Below are 15,261 nucleotides of genomic sequence, written 5' to 3'. Positions count from 1 at the left end.
ACTTCAATTAAAATCTAGAGGAAATAGAGAGGAAGTGATTCACTGCCATTGCACTGAGGAATGGAGGTTATTTGCACTGCTGATGTGTATTGTGAGGCTACTGTGGAGGACTCTCCTCAACTTCTATCCTAGCCTGAGGTGTTTGATCCCCAGGTTAAACCATCACCACTCCTCTTTCCCCCCCCCCCACCCCCCCACAATGAGAGAGCAGCCCCAAAACCCTGTTATGAAGAAAGTTGATGAATATGGAGTAGGGGTTTCATACAAAGAAATGGATGGGACAAGTGAGTGAAAGAGGTCATTGAGGTGTGGAAGCAGCAAATTGCACTTTGCTTTGTTCGCTCTCGCACTAAATGAATGGAAACCAAGTCAGATGATGAGGCACTATGGATAGTGATTTGAACAACAAACAACTTCAGGTACAGCTTTATTATTGATAAGGTGTTTATAAAGACATTAATTATTTTGAGATCTGATGTCTCTCGATTTCTATACAGGAGAAAATTGTAGAGGGCACATTGCACCATGGCCCAGAATTAACTGAAATGGCAGTATTGGCAGCCATAAATTAAACTGGCATGCTTTCTGATCTGCAAGTGTCAGATTTATGCCACAAGTTACTCAAGAGCTGGTTGGTAGATGGCACAATGACTATTTCAAAGAGTTTGGCCAAAGTGCCAAAGATCCCAATCACCTTTGTAACTAATAACTCGCTGATAATTCCAGTTTCTCCAAGTTATGTGACCAACTGTTTGCAGCTGTTTATATTACTATCAATGATCAAAGCTCCTTTTTAATTTTCCTCCAATCTGAAGGGCCAAAAAGTTTACTTTCTAGTTGCAGCTGATAGGCCAGCTAAAAATGTTTATTTTCTCCAGATGTAAAATTTAATCCTCTGAATCTTCGCAAATAACATTGTTATCAAATCAGCCATTATCTCAATTATGACAGAGCAGACTTGATGAATGGAATAGTGCATTTTGGCTCCGATGTCTTGCGGTCGTATGGTTGTCAATTGTAACATTTATAAAAGCAAAGATATCTCCTGACTGTCTATGAAGTGTTATTGAATAGAATTTTGTCCTAAACATTAATATCATCACTAAGCTATGAAAAGCAGCCTCTAATTTCATTTGAATTTTAATAGAATGAGCCAGTAAACTTAGCACAAATTGTGTGGAATTTCAGATGTTGCAATTGACGCAATTGTCTTTCAGGCTGAAGACTTCGTGTGTGTCAGCATGTGGCCGAAGAGAGATGATACTTCCGATGTGCTTAACGCTACAAAATAAAACCTTTCAGTTTCTCTAAGATAATAAGATATCTTGACCTGTGTGTGCAGGGTAAATGTTGTACTGTCTCCAATGACTATTTTGCACAATTTTATTTTTGAATAGTTTTTTCACATTACAAGATATTGTCAATAATTGCAAAAAAGCTGCCAATTATGAAATGTTTATATTTTCACTCCATTCATGTTCTGTAATTAGCTTTTTTTTGTACACCAGTGATCTGTTTTCTAATATGTATGCAGGAAAATAATTTGTACAACTATTAAAAATGATTGTGAGAATCAAGGCTGTCTCTTGAGTGCGTATTTTTCCTTCATCATTAACTGAGAGGTTATGCTGTGGATGTTGGAAGTCTGAACTATAAATCAAAAGTACTGGAAACATCTGTAGTGAGAGAAACAGAAGTGACCCATTTTAGGCGCTTGATCTTTTGTCAAAACTGCAAAATGTTGCAGATGTAATGGGTTTTAAGTGAATTCAAATGTTAGAGAAAGCAGAGGGAGAGCTGGGCTGGAACAAGTGAAAAATTGATGGTGTCAGTGTCAAGTGATATTCAATAACAAAAGGGGATGATTATACAATATATATAGGCTGATCATGGGATAAGTAATTAACATTAGATGACCTGTTTATTCCAAAGGGTAAATGGGAAAAACAATAGCATGATGAGAAAATCTTCAAATGGGAATAGTTGTAACATGTATCATCTGCTGACTGGAAAACAATGGAAACAGTGATTACGATATGGAATCTTGACCAGAAACTGAATTGGGCCAGTTATATAAATCAAGTCAAGATAAGAGATCAGAATTAGGCCATTCAATTATGGCTGATATGTTTCTCAAACCCATTTTCATGCCTTCTCTCCATAACCCTTGATCCACTTACTCACAAAGAATCTATCTGTCTCTGTCTTAAATGCACTCAATGTCTTGGCCTCCATGGCCCATTGCAGCAATGAGTTCCACTAAGTCACTACCTTTCAGAATTGAGATGGGAAGAAATTTCTTCAGCCAAAAGGTTGACCCTTCACTCTGAGGCTGTGCCGTCAGATTCTAGTCTCTACTGCATCTTCTCCATGTCCACTCTATTGAGGCCACTCTGTCATCTGTTAGTTTCAATCAGATCTCCTGTCATCCTTCTAAACCTCATCAAGTACAAGTCCAGAGTCCTCTGCCTCTCCTCAAGTCATTCATCTCTGGGATCATTCTCGTAAACCTCTTCTAATGCCTGCACATCCTCCCTTAGATATGGGGCCGAAAACTGCTCACAATATTCCAAATGCAGTCTGACCAGAGCCTTACACAGTCTCAAGAATACATCACAGCTCTTGTATTCTAGCCCTCTTGCATTTGCTGCCTTAACTGCCAACTGAGCCTGTATGTTAACCTGAACTCGGATTCCCAACTCCTTTTGTGCTTCAGATTGCCAAAGACTTTCCCCATTTAGAAAATAGTCCACACCTCTGTTCTTGCTGTCAAAATGCATTATCACTGTTTCCCCACATTTGTATTCCATCTGTCACTTCTTTGTCACTTTCCTATCCTGTGCAATCCTTCTGCAGCCTCCCTGCTTCCTCAATACTACCTGTCCCTCCATGCACCTTTGTGTCATCTGCAAACTTAACAACAATGGTCCCCGTTCCTTCATCCAGATCATTGATATATTATGTAAAGGGTGATGGTCCCAACACTGATCCCAGTGGAACTCTTAGTGAAAAAAGACCCTTGTCATCCACACTCTGCCTTCTGTCATTCAGCAAATTCGCTATCCATATCAGTAACTTGCCCCTAATACCATGGGCTCTCATCTTATTGAACAGCCTCCTCTGTAGCACTTTGTCAAAGCTGTTCTGGAAATAGTGGTTTTCCTTTGTCTAACTTGCTTGTTGCTTCCTAAAAGAATTCAAATAGATTTGTCAGGCATGACATCCCCTTGATGAAACTGTGCTGACTTGATGTTATTCAGTTCCTCTGCCATTTTTGTTCTCCTATTACTACCTCTCCAGCCTCCTTTTCCAGTGGTTCAATGTCCACTCTCGCCTCCCTCTTACCTTTTTTAAATCTTTTTTTAAAAAAAACTTGCAATCTTCGTTTATACTACTAGCAAGCATGCTCTCATTCATCTTCTCCCCACTTTTTGCTTATTTTGATTATCGTCTGGTTTTTAAAGGCTTCCCATTTATCTTCACCACTTTCTCTTTCACTTTTATGTTGTCCCTGACTTGTCAGCCATGATTGCATCAACTTCCCCTTAGTATATTTGTTCTTCCTTGTGATGAATTTCTGCTGTGCTCCCCAAATTGCACCCAGAAACTCCTGCCATTGCTGCTCCAGAATTTTCCCTGCTAGTCTTCCCTCCAGTCAGCTCTGGGCAGCTTTCCTCTCATGTCTTTGTAGTTATCTTTACTCAGTTGTAATACTGGTACATCTGATTCCAGTGGATTCTTCCTCTCAACCTGGAAGGTGAATTCTATCATATTATGGTCACTGTCTCCTAGAGGATCCTTCAGCCCTAATCATTGTCGTCTTCATTACATGGGCCTCACAGCGCCAGAGACCCGGGTTCAATTCCCGCCTCAGGCGACTGACTGTATGGAGTTTGCACGTTCTCCCCATGTCTGTGTGGGTTTTCTCCGGGTGCTCCGGTTTCCTCCCACAGTCCAAAGATGTGCAGGTCAGGTGAATTGGCCATGCTAAATTGCCCGTAGTGTTAGGTAAGGGGTAAATGTAGGGGTATGGGTGGGTTGCGCTTCGGCGGGTTGGGGTGGACTTGTTGGGCCAAAGGGCCTGTTTCCACACTGTAAGTAATCTTTAAAAAAAAATATCACCCAATCCGGAACTGCCAGTTCCTTAATGTGCTGTACCACAAGCTGCTCCTAAATCTTGGCAGTGTGGAGGAACAGAGGGCTCTTGGTGTGCAAGTACATAGATCCCTCAAAATTGCCACCCAAGTGGATAGGGTTGTTAAGAAATCATATGGTGTTTTGGCTTTCATTAATGGGGAGATTGAGTTTAAGAGCCATGAGGTTTTGCCACAGTTCTGCAAATCCCTGGTGAGACCACACTTGGAATATTGTGTCCAGTTCTGGTCACCCTACTATAAGAAAGATAGAAGCTTTGGAGAGGGTGCAAAGAAGGTTTACCAGGATGCTGCCTGGACTGGAGGGCTTGCCTTATGAAGAGAAGTTGACTAAGCTTGGACTTTTCTCTCTGTAGAGAAGGAGGAGGAGGAAGAAGACAGGTGATCTGATTGAGGTATACAAGATAATGAGAGGAATGGATAGAGTCAATAGCCAAAGACTTTTCCCCGGGGCAGGATTGACTTGCACAAGGGGTCATAGTTTTAAGATATTAGGGGAAAGGTATAGAGGGGATGTCAGAGGTGGGCTCTTTACACAGAGTTGTAAATGCTTTGAATGCATTGCCCGGTGGTGGAAACAGCGTCATTAGGGATGTTGAAGTGACTGCTGGACATGCATATGGATAGCAGTGAGTTGAGGGGGCATAGGTTAAGTTATTTTCTTTTACATTAGGATTAATGCTTGGCACAACATCCTGGGTCAAAGGGCCTGTTCTGTGCTGTACTTTTCTATGTTCTAAATACCACCTCAATGTTATTAATCAGCCCTTACCAACTGTCTCTCAGGACCTGAATAGATTACAGAACATTAAACAGTTTCCCTAACTAGTAAATATATTCAACAGGGCCACTGTCCCTTTTACTGTCAAAACATTTCTGGGAAATTGCATGAATGAATGAAACACACACCTGCAAATAGTAAACAAACCTCATGACCTAACTGCAATAATCAGTTGAATATCCTTTATTCTTTTATTAAGTACATGTATAGAAGCATCAAACAAAACAGCACAGTACAGGCTCTTCGGCCCTCAATGTCGTGCTGACCTTTTATCCTACTCGAAGATCAAACTAACCTACATACCCATCATCTTACTGTTGTCCATGTGCCTATTCAAGTGTGGCTTTAATACCCCTAGTGTCTCTAACTCTACTACCACTGCTGGTAGTGTATTCCGCCCATTTACCACTCTGTAAAGAACCTACCTTTGACATCTCCCTAAACCTTCCTCCGATGATCTTAAAATTATGCCCCCTTGTGTTAGACATTTCCGCCCTGGGAAAAATTATGCACTCTATATATGCCTCTCATCATCTTGTACACCTCTATCAAGTCACCTCTCATCCTTATTTGCTCCAATGAGAAAAGCCCGAGCACTTTTCTCCATAACAAATGCCCTCCAGTCCAGGCAGCATCCTGGTAAATCTCCTCTGCACTCTCTCCAGAGTTTACACATCCTTCCTATACTGAGGCAACCAGACTGAACACCATACTCCAAGTGTGGCCTAACCAGGGCTCTAATCTCACTGCTTTTAAACTCCATTCCCCTGCAAATGAAAACCAACACGTCATATGCCTTCTTAACAACCCTATCAATGTGGGCAACTTTGAGGGATCTGTGGATATGGACCCCAAGATCCCACTGTTCCTCCACACTGCCAAGAATCCTGCCTTTAATTATGTATTCTGCATTCAAATTTGACCTTCCAAAATGAATCCCTTTACACTTTTCCAGGTCGAATTCCATCTGCCACTTCTCAGCCAAGTTCTGTATCCTGTCAATGTCCCGTTGCAACCTACAACAATCCTCCACACTATCCACCACTCCACTAATCTCCGTGTCATTGGCAAGCTTACTAACCCACCCTTCCACTTGCTCATCCACGTCATTTATCAAAATCACAAACAGCAGAGGTCCCAGAACAGATCCCTGCCAAGCACCACTGATTACTGAGCTTTACGCTGAATACTTGCCATCAATTACCACACACTGTGACTATGGGCCAGCCAATTTTGTATCCAGACTGCCAGATTTCCCAGTATCCCATGCATCCCTATTTTCTGAATAAGCCCACCATGGAGAACTGTCTCAAATGCCTTGCGAAAATCCATGTACACCACATCCACTGCTCTACCTTCATTAATGTATTTTGTCACATCCTCAAAGAATTCAATAAGGTTTGTGAGGCACGACCTGCCTTTCTCAAAGCCATGCTAACTGTCTCTAATCAAGCTATGGTTTTCCAAGTAATCACAAATTGTGTCTCTCAGAATCTTATCCAATAATTTTCCCACCACATAAGACTGATTGGTCTGTAATTCCCAGGGTTATCCCTATTGCCTTTCTTGAACAAGGGAATAATGTTTGCCACCTGCCAATCATCTGGCACTACACCAGTGGACAGTGTGGACACAACAATCATCGCCAAAGGCACAGGAATCTCTTCCCTCACTTCCTGTGGAAACTTTTGGGTGTATCCAGGGACTTTTGGCCCAGGGACGTATCTATTGTCATGTTTTTCAAAATTTCCAGCCATCCTCCTTCCTAACATCAAATAGTTTGAGAGTATCAGCCTGTTTCATGCTGTCCTCACAAACTGCAAGGTTCAGTAGTGAATACTGAAGCAAAGTATTCATTAAGAACCTCCCCTACCTTCTCTGACTCCAGGCACAAGATCCCCCATTATCCCTGATCAGCCCTACCCTCACTCTGGCCATCTTCTTGTTCCTTACATAAAATGCTTTGGGGATTTCCTTAATCCTACCCGCCAATACTTTCTCATGCCCCCCTCTAACTCTTCTTATTTCATTCTTCAGTTCCTTCCTGGCTACCTTGTAATCTTCTAGAACCCCCAGTCTGATCCTTGCTTCCTCAACCTTATGTCAGCTTCCTCCTTCCTCTTGACTAGGTGTTCTGCATTTCTTGTTATCCAAGATTCCTTCACCCTACCATCCCTTCCTTGCCTCAGTGGGACAAACCTTTTCAGCACTCACAGCAAGTGCTCCCTAAACAACCTCCATATTTCTGTCATGTATTTCCCTGAGAATATCTGTTCCCAATTTACGCTCCACAGTTCCAGATAATAGCATTGTAATTCCCCCTCCCCCAATTAAATACTATGCCATACTATCTGCTCCTATTCCTCTCCGTAACTATAGTAAACATCAGAGTATAATTTCTAACTTATTTAGAACACGTGGGTCTTGTACTTTTACTAATATTTACTAACTTAAAAGATAAAAGGACCAACATAATTATGCAAGCCAAAGCAGATGTTCTTAATTGCATCAGAAGTAACAACCACCATTTAACAGATGTTTAAACCATCTCCTGTTTCCTCAGGACAGAAGCCACCCAAACCTTTGTGTAAAACAACTAAAGCAATGTAACACCATACTGATAGAATGTTAATGTATGGAAGAACTGTGCATAAAGAAGCTACTCTAAGAACTTATTTGGGGATTTCATTGCCACCTTGAACTTGTGCTTTTGCGGTTGCTGAATAAAGAGGCTGTTTTTGCCACTCACTGATTTTGGTCATTATTTGCACATGATCCTACAACTTAGTGTAGTCAGCAGGATCACTGGGGACACTGTCTAAACTGGCTGGTCACTGACAGTTCTTCAAGGGTAAGAAGCTTCCTTTTTAGAGTTGTGATCTAGTTCCTGAACACGATCCTAAACCTTTCACGAGTTGGCCATTTTACCACATCCCCTGAGCGCTCCAAATCAGATGAAAATCAGCTTATTGCAGGACAGGAAACTGCCCAAAAAAGCAAATGTTCAGGTGACCCTGAGTGACCCCAGGGAACTATCAATAACCTCAAAAGGCGGGCTAGCCCCTCCTGATATAACCAAGTAAGAAATGCTGAGGCAGTTGTAGAACTACCTTGAGATACAGTTCTTGTTAGGGAAGACCCTAACCAAAATCAGGCCAAAGTATAATATGCCCCAAGATGATATGAGGTGGGTCTGGGGAAAAACCACACAACAGAGCGATAAAGACAGAATTAAATAGTCCATTGCATTAGTAGGACAAATTCGCCAGAGAAATAAAGTCATGTCCCGATCAGACGATGTTCATGAAGTAATTAATTTAAACAGCAATTAAAAGCATTACACGAACAGCTGCAGAAAGAAAGATCAAAATGGGAAAAAGCTGGCCTTACAAATCAGGAGCTTGGAAAAGAGAACAAAAGAAACTGAAGGACAAGATAACAGTCCTGTCAGTTTCTTCCCTGGTGCCCAAGTCTGTACAGAACTGGTACCCAACTACCCGAGTCATCCAGGAAGTGGTTCAACAAAACCCTTGGGAAACAGGGGGATGAAGGTGATGGGTCCTCCAGCAGTGAAAGCACCACTTTTACAGCCCCGTCAAACCAAGAAAGTAAAGATAGAGGAAGTGGTCAGGCAGAGATTAGAGGATGGCACTGAGGTGGATGTTCCGGTACTGCGGACTAAAATGCACACCATGGATGGACCTGTGACCCCTGAGAATATAGACAGGTGGTCTAAAGAAATGTCTCACCCAAAGATAGAGCCAATGAAGACATGGGAAAGCCGAGACCGGTTAGGGAGGATATGGGGTCAGGGAGTCCAGAACTAGAGGGCGTAGATTTAGGGTGAGAGGGGAAAAATATAAAAGAGACCTAAGGGGCAACTTTTTCACACAGAGGGTGGTATGTGTATGCAATGAGCTGGCAGAGGAAGTGGTGGATGCTGGTACAATTGCAAAATTTAAGAGGCATTTGGATGGGCATATGAATAGGAAGGGTTTGGAGGGATATGGGCCGGGTGCTGGCAAGTGGGACTAGATTGGGTTGGGATATCTGGTCGGCATGGACGGGTTGGACCGAAGGGTCTGTTTCCGTGCTGTACATCTCTCTATGATTCTATATGCTCCAACCCTGGGATGGGCTACAAATTCTGAATGTGATTGTTACCAAAAGAGAAGGATGCAGTCTCCATGAGGCAGTCAAAGGTGCTGTGGGAGAGCATGAGCTGCAAATTGGTTGGACAGCAATAAAACAGGAGTTACAGGGATACCTGTCCCACCATGCTGTCAAAAACTCACGGAGGAAGTCACAGAATATGGGGAAAGCTTTCGGACAACCTGGAAATAATAGACAGGACACACAAATGTGCAGGATGACAGGGATTTTGAAGGGTGCGTTTAGGCTCATTGAAGTCTGCTTTTGTGGCCAGACTTAAACCTGACCTCGCTAAAATGTTAAAGCCCACCAGCTCGACAGAGATTTGGTGCTAAATTGTGAGTCCTACAGGGAAGGCAAATGGGACAGACCCCTGGCAATCCTGGGAAGACCCAAGACAAATGCTCAGGGAAGTATCACTTGGGTGATGAGGTGCTGGCAAAGAGGAAAAGGGAAAAGTTGCCCAATAAACAATGAGGAACAGGAGACCCTGGAAGCTGAGAGTAAGACCTGGAACAGTTTTAAAAAACTAACCATCCAGCAACAGCAGGAGCAGCTAAAGTTGACAAAAAAAAACTGAGAGAGCCTGCCCCATGCCCCTCTACACTCCTACTGGCTTTATGCCACCAGAGGGGAGATGGACTGGATGTGAGCCTGAGGGCGGGTGACCTCAACATTGAGTGCCTTTTGAACACAAGAGCAGAATTGACATGCTTACCCCAGAGGTCTGAGACCAACCTCCCACAATACGGGACAGTGAGGACAGCTTGTGATCAGAATTAAAAGGGCCAAACCCATACACCTTGAATTCAGGCCCCACAAGTTAAGATCTATAGCCCAGCCACTTCTCGGGATGGATATCCTCACCCAGCTGAATTCCTCTTTATATTTCGATGATGGACAGGTAATGTGGTCCATCAGAACCCTGCAAAAGAAATAACTAAAAGACCATCCCATCTGGGCTAAAAACAAAGCTGACTGCAGGTTACTGAAAATGGAACCCGGCACTTTCACAGGAACGCCAACATCTTGTACCAAACAGTAGCCCATCAGCCTGACGTCTATGGCTGGAATCCTCTTCATAATACAGAAGTTAGAGGAGAAAAGGATAATAAGTTAAAAAGCCACAGAACCTCTAACAGCCTGGTGTGGCAAGTACGAAATACAAGTGGGGAGTGGAGATTGAGTATGATTGCAGGAAAGCTGGATGGGCTGTCATGGCACTGTTATGGTATCAGGAGGCCTATTCCCCCCAGCCCAGAGCATCGGCACAGCCAGCAGAATTACGGGCTCTGAGTGAAGCCTGCAGAACAGCAGAGGATCAGTCTACCAAAACTGACACAGATTCCCGCTATGCTGCCGACTGTCATCCTATGGGTGTTGCCCCTATTGCCTTACTATCAGGTACTGACTGATGCTGTAGGTTCTATCACCTCACAGGTATCAGCTGCCTGGAAAGACCCACTGGAGGGAGGACACGACACCGTACCAGGCAAGTGGGTTCTTGTGAAAGAGATCCATAAGGAACCCCTAGGCGCAAAGTGGGAAGGAGCAGACCCAGTGCTGTTGATCACTGAGTCGGCTAGGGTAAGTAGGCCCGGATTCATGACTCCCACATCAAATAGTCTTCCCACAGTGCAGCAGGGCCAGAGACTGACTGACTACCACAACATTTATTATTGGTATTCTAACGGTGCATGTTTTCTTTTGGAAAGTGCAGTTGCCAACAAACTGTTTAAAGTATGTACTATCCCTGACTATGAGTCATGTCCCTGCAAGCCCCTCCTACATCTAAAAAACCAAAGTGGTATATTTGAGCTAGGATAAGAATTGAGTGATTCGCTTCGAAGGGTCTCAGGAGAATTAAAGGAGGATGGTACAGTGAGATTTGTATTAGAGGTATCTTTACTAACTCACTCACCAGCTCACTATATTCATTAATACCACATTCCCATTCATTCATAACCCTTTACTAACCTGTTAGAATATAGAATATAGAAAAGTACAGCACAGAAGAAGCCCTTTGACCCACGATGTTGTGCCGAGGATTAATCCTAATGTAAAATAAAATAACTTAACCTACGCACCCCTCAATTCACTGCTATCCATGTGCATGTCCAGCAGTCACTTCAATGTCCCTAATGACTCTGCTTCCACCACCACTGCTGGCAACGCATTCCATGCATTCACAACTCTCTGTATAAAGAACCTTCCTCTGACATCCCCTCTGTACCTTTCTCCCAATATCTTAAAACTATGAACCCTCATACCGGTCAATCCTACCCTGGGGAAAAGTCCCTGGCTATTGACTCTATCCATTCATCTCAGTATCTTGTATACCTCAATCAGGTCTCCTCTCTTCCTCCTTCTCTCCAGAGAGAAAAGCCCGAGCTTAGTCAACCTTTCTTCATAAGGCGAATTGTTTACTTTAACACGTTTTCATTCATTCATTCATAAAACTGTGTTTTTGTAGTGTATTTTACTATTGCAAGATAAAGTAAATTAAAACACCCCTTTCAACCCATTACTGCTTTTTCACACCTTCAATACTTATCAGCCCTTGCTACAAGCAGTGTTTAGGCGTATTTCTACATCAGAAACTACCTCTGAATCAGTGTCAATATAGTAATGTGTTCAAAACAATACCCTCCCGACACCTTGTCTCCGCGACCCACCCAAAACTATGGAAAGATTATAATATTACAGCCCTTACTAACCATCTCTCAGGACCCAAACAGGTTATAGAACATCAAACAGCTTCCCCAACTAGTAAATACATTAAACAGGACCCCTGTCCCCTTGATGGTCAATACAGCACTTCTGTGAAATTGCATGAATAAATGAAACTCACCAGCAAATAGTAAACAAACCTCACAGCCCTGCTACGACAATCAGTTTAATAGCCTTTATTCTTTTAAGTACATGTATAATTTCTAACTTATTTCGAACACATAGGTCTAGTACTTTTACTAAAATGTACTAACTTAAAAGATAAAAGGACTTACACCTTTAATTATGCAAGCAGACTAGACAGATGGTCTTAATCACATCAGATTTACAAATTACACAACACCAGGTTATAGTCCAACAGGTTTAATTGGAAGCACTAGCTTTCAGAGTGCTGCTCCTTCATTAGATGGTTGTGGAGTATAAGATTGTAGGACACAGAATTTATAGCCATACCTTCTGTGACCTGTGACCTATGTCCTACAATCTTATACTCCATAACCAGCTAATGAAGGAGCAGCGCTCTGAAAGCTAGTGCTTCCAATTAAACCTGTTGGACTATAACCTGGTGTTGTGTGATTTTTAACTTTGTACACCCCAGTCCAACACAAGCACCTCCAAATCATTAATCCCATCAGAAGTACAGCCAGCATTTAGCAAATATTTAAACAATCTCCTTTTATCCCCAGGACAGAAGTCACCCAAATGTTTGTGTACAACAGATAAAACAATGTAACGCCGTAGTGACAGAATTTTAATATATGTAAGAATTGTGTATAAAGAAGCTACTCTAAGAACTGTAGTTTGGGATTCCGTTGCCATCTTGGACTGTGCTACTGCGGTTTCTGAGAAAAGAGGTTATTTTCACCACTCACCGATATTGATCGTCATTTGAACGTGATTCCACAGATGGAACATTTTCTATTTGCACACTGAGTGAAGTCGCAACACCACTCAAACCTGGTATCATACAGGACAAGGCAGCCACTACCTTCAGCAGTAACTCTCTCCACCACCAATGTCCAGTAGCAGTACTGTGTACCATCAACAATTTGCACTGCAGTAATTTACCAAAGATCCTTTGACAGCACTTTCCAAACCCATGACCGTGAACTCTGGAAGGTCATGGGCAGATACATGGGATCAATATCATCTGCAAGTTCCCATTCAAATTACTTACTGCCCTGATTTGGAAATATATTACGGCATTCCTTCACTGAGACTGGGCCAAAATCCTCAAACTCCCTTTGTAGCAGCATTGCCAATGTCCTTACTCCAAATGGACTGCTGTGGTTCAAGAAGGAACTCAGCACCACCTTCTTCCAGGTAACTGGGGCGGGGCAGTCAACAAATGCTGACCTCATCAGCAATGCCCATGTTTCAAGGAAAAATAAAAGTTGATCATTGTTGAGTCTGGAAAGCTGTACAAGGTTGAGTCTGGAAGATTGCACAATGCTTGATTGAGAATTGAAGTACCACTGCTTCAATTTTTTAAAAATGACTATGTAACTTTGTTATTATTAGCAAAATGGCATGGATTCTGAAAATGTGAACTAAAATACAAAGTGCAGAATTTCTCAGCAGCTTGATAAAATGTAAACTCTGTTTCTCTCCCATAATTGCTACCAGACCAGTTGAAAATTTCCAGCATTTCTAATTTAACCATTAGTTCTTACAATGTAAAATGTGAGGCAGGTCTGTCATTTTCTGGATGCCTGTTGAGTGATTACACAGAGGTTCCATTTTGCTGTATTGTGAACTGTACTAAATCAAACTTGATATCATCAGTACCTTCAGGAGGTCTATGTACATGGTTTCATTGATTACTGTACTTCAAGCAGCTCTTAAGATGACTGTCATATAATTAATGTTAGATTTTAATCTGGGATGTGTTCAATATCTGAGCAACTTATTGAACTTGTCTTTCTTGAACAGCCATCTGTCTTGATATTTCTGTCAACATTGAGGTGGATGTAATTGTGAAGTATTTATTTCAAAATGCCTGTTTCAGACACCAGAATATCACGGCAGTTCTTTATGGAAATGATGTGTTGACTGCCTCGTTGGGGAAACTAGAGTGTGCCATCTACCACTCCCAATACCGGTTTAATCGGGATGAGATGGTGATGTGTGACAAACGATGCAATATTGTGGCATTTCATTCGTGATGGGCTGGCAAAGTCCCCACTCCAAGCCCCAGCCACTGCTGTCACCGTTGCTGCTGCCTCCACAGTGAAGTTCCCTCAGGAAGGTAAATAGAGAGAAAAAAAACTAAAAATGAAAGGCGAAAAAAAAATCAAGGAGGAAGTAAAAGTGGTGGAAGCAGACGACCTCTGGTTCAGCAGTTCCACTCCACCGCCAACTTGGAGAGAGTTACTGCTTTATATTTATGGCCCCTAACTCTGGTCAGAGTTACAAATACAAACTTCTTCAATATCTACTCTTATCAAACCATTTCATAATCTGAAAGATCTCCATTAGATCATCTCTACAGGGAAATAAAAGCAAAATACTGCAGAAGATCTGAAAATCAGCACTTGCTGTTTTTAATCCCAGCTTGTTCCATCTTTCCCAAAAAGTATATCCTGTCAGTTCTGATGTAATAGTAGCTTTTATTTCACATTTTCCAGTGCTCCATGTACTTATATTTTCATAGTCTGGAGACTAAACTTACACCAAGTCTGGTCTATTAAATGGTCAATAGATGTTAAGTATAATGAGCAGGATTGGAGCTTATCTGTCGAAGAAGTATATCTTGCCCTGGCTCTCTCATTCAGACAGGCAGGAGGCTGGAAGAACACAGCAGGCCAGGCAGCATCAGGAGGTGGAGAAGTCCGCTTGCTGTGTCCTTCCAGCCACCTGCCTGTCTATTTTGGATTCCACCAACTATAGCTTGTTTTGTCTCTAACCTGGCTCTCTAGTTCAGCCACAACATCATCTCCCTTCCAGTTTTACTGACCAACCAGAAAGAACATTTGGCCTGGTATATTGTATCTGTAAAGGGAGGATATTAATTGAAGAAATTCTGATGTGGTCTGAATGGACACTAAACTGAGAAGCCATCAGCACTGACCCTCAATTTCACACATATTATCCGCTCACACCCATGCCTCAGATGTCTTTTCGTCTCCATACAACCCGTTTCTAGCACTCATAAATTTGTACTTTCTCTCCTGAAGAGATTGCATAACAAAAAGTAAACAGCCCCAAAGATGTCATCATTAACATGAGGAGAGAGACAGACCCAAAGTATATTTTAGAAAATGGATAGAGAGAGATGGATCCAGTCAAGAGGGATGCTTTGTCATAGATGGCACACTATTAACATTCATTCTATCCACCACAGGTACAGAGTGGCCACAATATGTACTATTAGAAAATGTACTGCAGCAATTTGCACTGACAATTCCAGCAATGCAGGCATTAGTTTTAACCTTTAAACATGTA

The 15,261-nt window shown here is 42.3% G+C and overlaps 1 protein-coding gene across 5 annotated transcripts in view; it reads left to right on the top strand.

Moving 5' to 3' along the window:
* Positions 1-1,577, top strand: part of LOC140478810 (myosin-IIIb) — a 174,884-nt gene extending 173,307 nt beyond the window's left edge. For all 5 annotated transcript variants that reach the window (XM_072572231.1, XM_072572253.1, XM_072572223.1 and 2 more), the window contains one exon: positions 1,218-1,577. The gene's annotated coding sequence lies outside the window, so the exon portion shown is untranslated. The remainder of the gene's footprint in view (positions 1-1,217) is intronic.
* Positions 1,578-15,261: the final 13,684 nt, after the last annotated feature.

The sequence above is a fragment of the Chiloscyllium punctatum genome, chromosome 1, assembly GCF_047496795.1.
Source record: "Chiloscyllium punctatum isolate Juve2018m chromosome 1, sChiPun1.3, whole genome shotgun sequence".
Taxonomy (NCBI): Eukaryota; Metazoa; Chordata; class Chondrichthyes; order Orectolobiformes; family Hemiscylliidae; genus Chiloscyllium; species Chiloscyllium punctatum.
Note: the sequence above shows the minus strand (reverse complement) of the source record. Positions and strands in the feature narration are given on the sequence as shown.